We start from the raw sequence: 11,119 nt of genomic DNA on the forward strand, positions 1-11,119 counted from the left end.
TTGTAACATCCCGTTTTTCCCGTACATATTGAAAGGTACATACTTAATCATTTGTACGTTTGTAACTCTTTAGATTATGCGTAAGTGTATAGATATACGTGTAGATATATATATACTTGATAATGTATGCATATACAAGTTTATACATGGGTTTTGATAGCGTTAAGTCTTGTGAGACTATTGTTGAGGGATAGGCGAATATAGGAAGCGGGATTTAAGTGTACGAATTAAATAAAATCGAAATATGTTTTAGATTGTCGAACTGTTCAGGCATAGGCTAATGTCGCGCCGCGACGATCTAGGCCGCGACGCGACAAACAAAGGAAATCTGGATCAGACGTTGAGTTAAGAAGGGTCTATTTTCATTTTATACACCGCACCGCGCCGCGACGATTAAGGCCGCGCCGCGACAGTTCTGCTGAACTGGTGTCGAACTTAGCTCATTTTAATGGAATTTAAGGGGAAAATTGGTAATTTGACGTGTAAGTCTGATGGGAGCATTAAATCTCAGCCACTTGTTCATTTAATGCAATTTCTTTTCTCTTTTCTTTCCATTTTCTCTCCCAAAACACAAAACCCATTTAGATTAAACTTAAGATTTGGAGTTGGAGATTTGTGAATCAAACCTAGGAGCAAGAATTAAAGTTGTTCTCCTTGTTACTAGCTACAAGAGGATAGTCTTGGTAAGTTCTAACTTTATGTTTTAAGTTTTAATTGGTTAATGGCTAAGGTTTTGGTTACTAGAGACTTTTTGGTTACTAGAGACTTGTATGACCCATTTGAGGGTAAAATGGGTGAATTTGAGCTATGTTGTTGTAATGAAACCCTACTAGCCACAATCTAGGGTTTTGGTCTTGTGATTTGAGGTTGTAAGTATCAAATGGTGTTGTTAGTCACTAATACACTTTTAGATTAATGAAAGAAGTATTAATGGGTGAGTTTGACTTGATTGTGAGTCTAAGTAATTAAAATGGGTCAAAAATGTACTAGTTGACCTAATTGGGTGAAATGGGTATGAAATGCCATAAGTTTGTGTTAGTTGAAGTTAGTAGACTTTAATTCACTAGCTTTAGTGATTAAAGTCGGGTCTTGGCCATTTAAGGGCGATTTTGGTGTGGTTGAGTCATTTAATGCGAATCGGGTCATTAAATGCTCAAGTATGTGTAATGTGGTTAATTCCACTAGTTGTGTAATTGAATGTGTACTTATGTAATAGGTACTTTGCTTTGAAGCCTTCGGAAGCATTAAATCACCACCGAGGTGTTAAGGTGAGTGGAATAATTATATGCGTGCATATATGATGTATTTATTTGTGTAGTATGAGTTGTGAAGTGTCGAGGTGTTAAGACACCACTTCTCACGTGACGGGTGAAGCATCGAGGTGTTAAGATGCCACCTAGGGGTGAAGTGTCGAGGTGTTAAGGCACCACTCCGTAGAATAGATGGGTGAAGCATCGAGGTGTTAAGATGCCACTCGGGGTGAAGTATCGAAGTGTTAAGATGCCACCCGTGGGGTTAGTGTACGAGGTGTTAAGTGCACTAATGGTTGTTATGAACTCCGACGGTCTTTAAACACCGTTCTCTCGTTCGATTGGTTAACCATGGTTGTGTGTGGATTGTAGCATATCATATTGTTTAAACTATATGCTATTGTTATGCTAGCTCGTATGGTGGAAGGTTTGGTAATATACTTGGGATGGTATGATTATTTATATTGCTAGCATGTATGCGGTAAATGTGCAAGTGATTGCAAGTAAGTAGGTTGTATATGTAAACGTATAATTGTTGCACTCACTAAGCTTTAGCTTACCCCTCTCGTTGTTTATCTTTTTAGATGTAGGTGTGGACAAGGGCAAGGGGGTTGTTGGGCACTAGGTGTCCCTTGATGATGTTATGTTGGAGCTTTTGGAAGTTGACCTAGCGTTTTGGGTAGTTTAGTCCCAAACCATGCTCGATGTGTTGTTTGGTTTAAAACTATCATTTTTGTATTGGTCAAACTTGTATCACATTCGTTAATGGCCTTTGTGCCTTTTGTAAACACTAAACTTGTTGTATGTTTTAACGAAACGTGTGGAATGGTTTACATATTTAATTGGCGCGTAAATGTGTATTATTTAAAAAAAAGTTTATCGTATGGAATACGGGTTGGGTTGTTTCAATTATCGAATCGAATATGCCCCTTTTTAGTCTGGTAATCTAAGAATTAGGGAAATGGCCCCTAATTGACGTGAATCCTAAAGATAGATCTATCGGACCCAACAAGCCCATCCAAAGTACCGGATGCTTTAGTACTTCGAATTTATCATGTCCGAAGGGAGTCTCGGAATGATGGGGATAATCTATATGCATCTTGTTAAGGTCGATTACCAGGTGTTCACCATATGAATGATTTTTATCTCTATGTATGGGATGTATATTTATGAGAAATGAAAATGAAAATCTTGTAGTCTATTAAAAATGATGGAATTGAATATTGATGATAAACTAATGAACTCGCCAACCTTTTGGTTGACACTTTAAAGCATGTTTATTCTCAGGATTGAAAGAAATTTTTTGCTGTGCATCTGCTTATTTTAAAGATATTACTAGGAGTCATTCATGGCATATTTCAAAAGATGTTGCATTCAATTCGTTGAGTTCAATAAAGATTATGATTAAGTAAATGACAGATTAGGTTATTTATAGTTGGATATTATGAAATGGTATGCATTCCTGTCAACTTTCGATGTAATGAAAGTTTGTCTTTTAAAATGAATGCAATGTTTGTAAAATGTATCATATAGAGGTCAAATACCTCGTAATGTAATCATATGTTATTGTATTTGTCCTTATGGATTAGGACATGTCGTCTCAACAAGGGACTATAACTTACCTTCAGCTCAGCTACAGTTCAACAACAACACAAGTTCAATTATTCTCAATGTAACCACCTAAACATGTATAAGTGATCAATTAAAGTCTAACATATAAAGGTCGGGTCATAATACAACACAATCCTAATGCCCGTAACTGACACGCAAAATTAAGAAAAGTCAACTCAAAAGTCAAAGGTTAAACCAAAAGTCAATTCACAAGTTAACTCACAAATTCAAGGTCAAAGTCACATCAAAAGGTCAAACTCATAATCGTTATCATTCGTGTCAAAATATATAAAATTTATAATAGTTATAATACGTTATAAAATTTAAAAACAGTACAGCAACTTCCGAAATTTTTATAAAAATAAGTACAATTCCGTTTGACTTTAAATACACGTCATTCTCTTCGTAATTTAGTTATCTATTACATATCCGAAAATCAGACTCTAACTGTAAACCAAAAACTCGCAGCAGTTACAAACACACCAGACATTCCATTCGAAAAGTTTCAACATTTATTCAATTTAATATAAACTTTAAAAATTTGTGTAGGACGAAAGGCAAAACGAAACGACTCGATTTTTATGCATAATCTATTAATTTTTCGATGCCAATAATCTTATCAACCTAAATTTTCAGCATCATATCTTTATCCGTGTCAAAATCGTTTCTTTTAATTTACACAAATCGTAAATTAATTCAATCGTAACTTTTGACTCGTTTAACGAAATTTCATGATATCTGCATGATTAATTAATAGTTTTTCGAAAGGAATCCAATGATAAAATTCTTATTACATGATTCTAAGTCTAAAATTTTTAGATCTCAAAAATCAAATACGAATTTTAAACCGAAATTAGTATAATCATATCTTACAAACCGTACATCGAAAACACGCGATATATAAATGAAAAATTATTAATTTTTCGAAAGATATTCAACTAAATACAACTCATAATCTGAAAATATCAATTTCATATCATTAGGCTAAATATTAAATTCATGATTTATAATCAAAACCTTTTTCGGACAAATTAAACGACTAAAACACATCACACAAACATAGACACGAGCACTAGTATTAATAAAAATTAGAGATATAAAAATATAGGGTTCTTATATCTTACCTAAATCACAAAATTGCACGACGAGAAAGAAAGATCTAATCGCGTAGAACACGGAATTGTAAACGGTTTAATGATCAATCAAGTGAAAGTGATGATTAGATGATGATGATGAATTTCGATGGTGATGATGAGATTCACGGCCAAGAAAAAGAGAAAAGAGGGAAAAGATATATGCAATAATGATAAAACCTAAGCATAATTATCCTTATATAATAACAAGTTTCAAAAAGTGACACCACCCCCCCCCCCCCCCCCCCCCCCCCCCGGGGTGCCGATTGGCCAAGCAAAAAGAAAGTGACCTGGAACTTTAAATTTTTTAAATTATGACACATACATGTAAAATCCCAGCAATTAATGGTCTTGAAAAAGTTAAATTGCTAACGGTCTCTAACGGCCGTCAGGTTTAAAACGTACAAAGTATAAATAAAAATTCTTAATAATCCATATAAATATTAAAAATAATATTTATCAATATAAAATAACATAAAAAAGTTATATCATCAATTCTTGACTAAAATGTCGATAGCGGTCGTTAAGCAACACTTAACAGTTATAAAAAATTCCAAACCAAGTACCATGTAAATATTATAAATAATATTTATGATATAATAAAATAAATAAACATCAACTAATTCACTTATGACACAAAATTCAAATATAATAGTCGTCATGAATAAACAGAGAAAGTTAACGGAAAAAGCGGGTCATTACATGAACGGATCCGGGTAAGGGCTGTGGCCGGATTTTAGGACATGGCTGAATCTGGGTACCGTATTTTGGTCTTGAACACTCCAAACCGACGGAATCAGGATAGTTTCCAGATCCGGGTACCATTAGGGGTACCGGATCCGGGTCTTGAACACTCCAAACTCACCTGGTAAAGATCCGGGTGTACGTGGGGGTACCGGATGTCAAAAAGGTGCCCAGATCCGGGTACGTCCAATCAGATCTGTGTATGTCCACTATTGTGTTTTCAATCGTTTACGGTTTTAGCTCTGGTTTTTCTTCGTAGAACTTCGTTTTCTGCAATTCTTGTGCCATTGGATTCGCTTGTATGATATCTACAAAATGAGCCAATAAAAGGGATTATTGGATTATTTATTTGATAAAGTGTTCAAATGGGGAATATAACGCGGTTAAAAACGTGAGTTTTAGCGCCTTATCAGGCATACTCTTAAATAACGTACCGAATAAATGTAATTTGATTAGTCATGGTGTGAACATTCCTTCTTTTACTTGAACATTTAAGATCTGCGTCACATCTTGACATCGTCTCTAAATTCTGGAGAAAAATAGCGACTTGGTGTGGTGTTGATATTTCCATACGGCGGACTGTCGACGATATTTGGCATTGGCTTCATTCTACTTTGATCAGTTAGGCGAAGCTCCTTATCACGGAGTCCATTTGTTTTGAGGTTATATGGAATATTTGGAAGTATAGGAATACAATTGGGTTCAACGATTCATCTTTCATGAAGAGCTACCTTATTGATTCCATAGTTTTGTCATACTTTGAATGATTTTCGGTTAGATTTAAAAAGGCAATTATTAGTTCGAACAAGTGGTTACAATTTCCTGTATCTTACTTATAATGTTTTCCTAACGACTTATTAGTTTTTTTAATAAAATTTCTTCAGTCATTCAAAAAAAAATACCAACATCTATTATTCGTGCATCATTTATTTGAAACACATGTTCATTTTATGAGCTTGATCCGAACTAACAAGCCTTGATCGAATTCTGGCATCGGAATTCTTTTAAATGACTCGTCTTTCTTAACAAGCTCCCATGTAAAGTGTGTCACCAAATGATGCATCATGGCTAAAGCTTCCATTTTTGCAAGCTCCATCCCTGGACACATCCTCGGCCCAGCTCCAAACGGTACATAGCTAAAAGGTGGTGGTGATGGTGCATGATTATCAAAACGATTTGGATCGAACATCATTGGATTTTGGAAAATTTTATCGTCCATGTGTGTCATTGATGAAGATATCAACACCTGATCCATCACACATTATATAAAACAACTAATTTAGCAGTTGTTTCATACCTAGATATATTAGGATATTAGGATACTTGGTAAATATTCAAAAAAAAAATTTTAAATAGTTTTACTTATAGGGTATTTACAAAAATGGTTTTTCAACGTCAAAATTTACAAAAATAGGGAAACCGGCATTTCAAATGCCGGTTTGCAACTTGTCACCCCAAACCGGCATTTCAAATGCCGGTTTGCCTACGTGGCATTTTTTCTATTTTTTTTTTTTTAGATCTTACAAACTCATGATACACTCCTTTTGTTTTGAAATATTTTTAAGCTCGTTTTGTTTTGAAAGGTTTCAAAACAAAGCTCGATATATTTTGATACGGAGTTATACATATAGTTAACTAAATTTTACGAGTAAAAAACTTTTCAAAACAAAAAAAACTATATGTTCTTGAAAGATTTTAAAGCTCGTTTTGTTTTGAAAGGTTTTAAAGCTCATTTTGTTTTGAAAAGTTTTTAACTCGTAAAATTTAGTTAACTATATGTAGGGATGACAATGGCCACCCGATCCAGTGGATATCCACCCGATCCACCCGCTTCGTGATGGATATGGATGAACTTAAATGAATATGGATACGGATATGGATGAACCTAAATGGATATGGATATGGATGTGGATGAAAAGTTTCATCCATGGATATATCCATCACCACCCGAAATACAAATACAAATACATAAATATAGATATATGCTTACGTATTTACTATTGCAAGTTCATTTACCCTTATATTACATTTTGATTTCAACCTTACAACGAAATAATTATTATATATCACAATAAAACACGCATATCTAATAAAATAAAGTTACAAATTTCATATTTAATTTTTCATAATCCATGTTTTATAGTAAATTTAACAAATTTTGTTATGTCATCGACAAAGATTACACATTCTTATGAATAGATTTTAATTATGTCATGTTATAGTTATTTTTTCTATACTATGTTTGCTTATTTTAATCGCATATTAGAGAATATTATAACAATTTTTAATATCCATTGGATATCCATTAACCCGCTTAATCTATTGGATATGGATATGGATGGATGACCTGAAACTAAATGGATATGGATATGGATATGGATGAACAAAAACTAAATGGATATGGATATGGATACGGCATCACCCGATCCATATCCGATCCATTGCCATCCCTAACTATATATATTACTCCGTATCAACATATATATATCGAGCTTTGTTTTGAAACATTTCAAAAAACCTTTCAAAAACAAAACAAGCTTTAAAACTTTTCAAAACAAAATAAGCTTACGAGTTTGTAAGATTTCAAAAAAAATAATAATAATGCCACGTAGGCAAACCGGCATTTTAAATGTCGGTTTGGGGTGACAAATTGCAAACCGGCATTTGAAATGCCGGTTTCCCTATTTTTGTAAATTTTGATTTTGAAAAACCATTTTTTGTAATATACCTTATAAATATTACTATTTAAAAAAAAATTCGTAAATATTCATTTGAATCTTTACAATCACATGTGATTGTAAAGACAATCAAATGTGATTATCACGCGTTTTTAATCCTAGCCAATCACATGTAATTGTTCAGCATTTTTAATCTTAGTCATCGATTATATTGATCTAAGGGCTGCGATTTATCCCTTGATTTTCAAACAAAATTAAGGATGTAGATGAATATTTTCCTATGATACTTTGTAGAGTTTGTGACATACCTGCCATCCTTTTGGAATTGTAAATCCTTGATACTCGATATCTTGTGTAGCTCGTCTAAAGCTTAATGTGACAGGAGGCTGTATCCGCAACATCTCAGATGCTACTCTCCATGTATACTTCATCTTGGTAAGGTCTTTCCATGTCAAAACTTCTCCTACTAATTTACTCTTTGCAATATCTTCTTGTTCTACAATCTCATTATGTAAACTCAGTTTTATACACCAAACAAAATGATTTGTAGAAATGGCTTATATTGTTTCTTATTACGTAGATGCATACCTTTGAACTAGGGGTGTTCATCGGTCCGGTTTTTGATTTTTCGTTTTATTCGGTTCGGTATTTTCGGTTTTGAAACTTATAAAATCAAAACCAAAAACCAAACTGAAACCAAATTTAAATATCAAAATCATAACCAAAACCGAACCGAAAACCAAATTTGATTTCGGTTTGGTTTCGGTTAAAACCGAAAATCACTAAACATAAAAATTCTAACCAGTATAAACTTACATATAAAATAGGAATAACGGTTGTGAAATTTAAGTATATATGATATATAACATGTTTATTGTTTAATAAAAATGTAATAATACATCAAATATAATATAAATATATAAATATTATAATTATAAATATGTTTTAAAATGTTATTAATTTGAATTCGGTTTTCGGTTAACCAAATTTAAAATTTTAAAAACCAAAAACCTAACCAAAAACCGAAATACGAATTCGGTTTCGATCGATCCGAAAACCGTTTAAAAAATTCGATTTGATTTTTTTGGTTTGGATTCGATTCGATATTCAGTTTGAAACTAAATGGTGCACACCCCTACTTTGAACGTAAGTTTTTGATATGTTTACAATAAAGATTAAGATGTTTTACCTTGAAGTATAGTTGAGTAGACGGATTTATCGTTAGCCAACAACTTGATCAAGCAGGTAACAAGGATGGACGTTGTATCGTACCCTGCAATCATCACAACAATGATATTGTCGATGATCTCTTCATCGGACATTGTCATTGAACTATCATCATCATTATCATCTCGGATGCTAAGAAATGAAGTAATTAAATCTTTATTATTATGATCAACTTGCTTTTGTTGTTCAAGTGCCTCTCTTTTCTCTTGTATAATATCAACAAGCATTGGTATTAGCATCTTCCTTGCTAAGATCCCACGGTTGAATTTCGTATATGGCAAATTGATTGGAACTGCTAGCACACCGCATATCAAATCGTGAAAAAGTGGTAGCAATTTCTATCGTTTCGGTCCTCTTTCGATCCCAAAAATAAGTGAGCAAATCACATTGAAGGTTAATGTTCTGATCAAGGGTTGCACCTAAATCGTTGCAATGGTCAACAAAAAACGTTAATCTATTTGAATATGGGTGATGACATTTACAATTTAATTTTTTATAAGTCGATTCATGTCGATTCATATATATGCATTAACATATTGTACTTTACAAATAAATAATGCAGTAGTTTAGTGGATTTATATAAAATAAGTAGAAATATCATCACTCATTTGAATATATATACATATTTTATTTTGGCTAAATTAATCAACACGTTATACAACTTAAATGTTAACAATCAAAATCATTCATCTATGTTTTCAAATTAGTTTACGTAAATTCATTATTCAAGGATGTAGAGCTGTGCTTAGCTAATGTAGAACCGAGAAAACCCTAGGACGGAAAAAATCCGAGGACCGAGAAAGAACTAAACAAAACTAAGATACTCAGGATATTTAGTTAGATCCGTGGTCTATATAATTTCATTATTTTGGACCTCAGTCCGTACAGGTCCAAATTCAAAAAAGGAGAATTGGGACCAAATGTAAGATGCTAACTTCCCTAAAGAGTATATATATACATAAGTTATAGATGATAACTTCCTTAGAGATAATTTCTTTCTTAACCAATGAAAGATGTTAAAAGATAGTATAATTCATGATCAAATATGTCAAACATGTTATAGATAAAGTTGGTTCAAGATTTTTTATATAATATGTATAGTTGTATACACATTGTAAGTTTCTAATGCATGAGTGAATTTATTAAATACCCAAGTGAAAATATTATTGCCATGTATGTATTGATCTATAATACCGTGTCGTTTAAAATTGTGTCTACCATATGCTAAAAATTAGCATTTAAATTGTACATTTAAGTTAATTATTAATTTAACTTATAAATATCCCTGAACATTCATTCGCATTGAAAATAATCGTTTCACCCCTAAGTGTTGTGGGCTAAGACCATCTTTAACCCTAAAGAGCGTGTTGGCGTGTTGCTGAGTAGGGGTGGGATGCTTGATGGGTGTGCTAGTAAACTGAAAAATAATGGGGTGGAGTGTTGAGTGGTATGTCGGGTAATGTGTTAAAATATAATTGAAAGCTTGGTGAAATGGAGGATAAAAATTAAAAATAATAATAGTTTCAACCAATCAGAAATCAGCACACAAAGTTGGTTCCATGTGTTGCAAGCACACATGCCTCACTTGAAGGGTTTCAACACGCCGCGTTGATACTAAAAAAATATATTATACGCAACAATTAATATTGAATTTTTATTGGCGGTTATTAAAGTGTAAAAGTCTCTTTTTCATGTCAACGAAAGCTTTTCTGGATTGTCATTAGAAAAAATCGAATAATAAAAAAAAAATTAGCAGCAGTTCTGGATTACTGAGGGGGACTAAACCACCCATACAATTATCTCCCGCAGTTGTATAACCCGCATCCAACTGCTGCCCTGGAGAAAAACCGGACCAATCGGAGAGCATTATTGGTAAAACCCCCTCCCCGCTTCCCCCGCAATGCAATGTGCGAAAAGCAACCTTCGGTGGATTTCAAAGTCAGGGAATAAACTTGTGTGCAATGTTGTAGACCTCGAGAGTCGTACTCATGACCTTTAACAAAGAGTGTCAGGCCACTATCACTTAAGTTACAACAAAAGGTTTTAAATAATAAAATAATCTTAAAAGATAATTTCATATTTTCATTATGGGAGGTGATCCTCACACACCACTTTTTGGTCCATGTACGCTTTTGTCTAATAAAATTACGGTTATGCCCCTAAATTAATCTAGGGAATTGAACTTAAATGAAGGATAAAATAGATTATTAAGTGTACATAGATCAAAAAGTGATGTGTGAGAATTACCTCTCATTTTTTATTATAAATAAATATGTTTTACGATGGATAAAAAATGAAATACCTGAATCTCTTGTTTACCATGCCAATGTGTTTGAATGTGGTTGAGGATTTCTTCATCTACTTTTGCAACATATTGCTTTAGTACTTCAAGCTTCAAAAACGAAACCAACGCTGCCCTAACTCGTTTGTGGTCATGGCCGGACAACTCAATTATACTTTTCGAACCCAAAATCCT

The 11,119-nt window shown here is 33.2% G+C and overlaps 1 pseudogene; it reads right to left on the reverse strand.

Annotated features, from left to right (window-relative positions):
• Positions 1–5,660: 5,660 nt before the first annotated feature.
• LOC139851962 (cytochrome P450 716B1-like) overlaps positions 5,661–11,119 on the reverse strand; it is a 5,798-nt pseudogene continuing 339 nt past the window's right edge.

This window comes from Rutidosis leptorrhynchoides, chromosome 6 (genome assembly GCF_046630445.1).
Source record: "Rutidosis leptorrhynchoides isolate AG116_Rl617_1_P2 chromosome 6, CSIRO_AGI_Rlap_v1, whole genome shotgun sequence".
Taxonomy (NCBI): Eukaryota; Viridiplantae; Streptophyta; class Magnoliopsida; order Asterales; family Asteraceae; genus Rutidosis; species Rutidosis leptorrhynchoides.